This window comes from Diceros bicornis, chromosome 17, assembly GCF_020826845.1.
Source record: "Diceros bicornis minor isolate mBicDic1 chromosome 17, mDicBic1.mat.cur, whole genome shotgun sequence".
Classification (NCBI taxonomy): Eukaryota; Metazoa; Chordata; class Mammalia; order Perissodactyla; family Rhinocerotidae; genus Diceros; species Diceros bicornis.
Window position 1 is genome coordinate 49814679 of NC_080756.1, and position 2238 is coordinate 49816916.

At 34.0% G+C, this 2238-nt stretch overlaps 1 pseudogene; it reads left to right on the forward strand.

Annotated features, from left to right (window-relative positions):
- The first annotated feature begins 466 nt into the window (after window positions 1–466).
- LOC131415575 (putative taste receptor type 2 member 33) lies at window positions 467–1303 on the forward strand (annotated as a pseudogene).
- The last annotated feature ends 935 nt before the right edge of the window (window positions 1304–2238 follow it).

The following is a 2238-nucleotide window of genomic DNA, read 5'->3' on the forward strand; positions in this document are numbered from 1 at the left end:
AAATATTCACTGTATATTCTGTGTAGTGGGTTTTAAAATTTTACTAAATGACAAAGTTGATGACAAATTATGGAGAGGTTAAACAAGGAAAAGTTGCAAAGCAATGAAAGAGAATATGTCTCTATTTGCATGGTGCAAATGTGAATTCAGATTTCATTTCAACATCAGTTATGAAATAGTCCAGCCTATGGAAAGAGCGTAAAGTATATGAAAAAGAGTTAACTTGAGCTGTTTGGAGAGTAACAATGCTTTTCAGAAAGAGAGCATCAAGCTCTTTCACTAGCATACCCTGGTGTTTTCTTGCGTTACATTGGTCATGGAGTTTAAAAGAAACAATAACTTCACTATAAATTCAGAAATCAGCTGCACATAGAAGTTAAGGTCAGAATATTAAAGGAATCATGACCAGTGATATTAGACTTGGCTTTTTTTTTCTAGACGTGATAGGTTTAAGTTTATTACAAAAATGTTAATCCTAATAGTGACAGAATTTATTCTGGGAAATTTTGTCAGTGGCTTCATAGCAATGGTGAACCGCATTAACTGGGTCAAGAGACAAAAGACATCTTCAGCTGATCAAATTCTCACTCCTCTGGGGTCTGCAGAATTTAATTTCTCAGAGTAATAATAATAAATTGGTATACAACTGTTTAATCCAATTTTATATACTTTAGAAGTAAGAACAGTTGTTTGTATTGCCTGGACAATAACTGACAATTTTAGCATTTGGCTTGCTACTAACCTCAGCATATTTTATTTGCTCAAAGATAGCCAATATCTCCAGCCTTATATTTCCTTACCTGAAGTGGAGAGTTAAAAGTGTAGTTCTTATGACACTGTTGAAGCCTATGTTCTCTTTGGTTTTTCATGTTGCAGTGGTAAGCACAGATGATAATATGCAGAAAAATGAAGAGGAAGGAAACATCACTTGGAGGATCAAATTGAGGGACATTGTGCAACATTCACATTTGACTGTACTCACCCTGGCAAACTTCCTACCCTTTGCTACATCCCTGACATCTTCTCTGTTGTTAATCTGTTCCCCGTGGAAGGCTCTCAGGAAGATGCAGGTGAATGTCAAAGTATCCCAAGATCCCAGCACCAACGTGCATATGAGAGCCGTGCAAACTGTCATCTCCTTTCTCTTGCTATTTGCTGTTTACTTCCTGGCTCTAATCATCTCATTTTGGAGTTCTAACATGCTGCAGAATGAGCTGGTTCTCATGCTTTGTGAGGGTCTTGGAATCTGTATCCTTCAAGCCACTTGTTTATCCTGATTTAGGCAAACAAGAAGCTAAAATGACTTTCTGTCAGTTTTATGGCAGGTGAAATGCTGGCTGAAAAAATGGAAACCCTCAACTCCATAGATCAATAAGAGGGGCTTTGTGTATGTTCTAGAAGAAAACAAGCTGATGGAGCCTGTAACATTTTACACTTCCTACTGGTTTTTCCATAGTGTATGTAATTGAATAATTTTCAGTTTCACCTAGAAAAGTTTTACCTAAGCTTACCACATAAAGATGTATACATGTGTATGTGTGAAAAATATAAAAAATATTGGAAATAGCATACCCTCACCAAATTTTTTTTCAAGTAAACAATATAATTATAAAAAATATTGTAAGAAATTCCACAGAAGTATGAAGCCATATGTGTTTCACATACATATTCTATGTTATCTTCTTACGATTGAAAAATGTATGGTCTATATTTATGCATTTTTAAGAACTGAAGACTTATCTCAGGAAATCATTGCTATTTTTCATTGTAATTTGTACCATAGTATGCTTAGATTTCATCGTTGGAAATTTTAATCTTTTGCATGGTAAGGATATTCAATGCTAAATTACACATTGAGGATGTATGTTTGACATAGATATTATTCCATCATGAATACCTACTTCATGGTTAATAGAGAGCCATCAGAACTGTTATTAAGAAGGGTGTAAACAATATCATTCAACAGTGACAAACACATTGAGAGTAAATTATATATATGTGTACGATAAACAATACTGAAGTATATTTGATTTAAAGAAGTAGGTGAAAAGGTTGGAAAAAAATGAATTCTACCATAGGCATAAAGGTGAAAGGAACATGATCATGGTCTCTTTTTAATGTTGTTATAAGTTTCCGTATCTATTTAGAAAAGTCACTTCCTCTAGCTTTTGAATTAAGGAAGACCATTTTTGAAATTGAGATGTGATGTAAAATATTTCAGTTTTCTCTTAAACCACC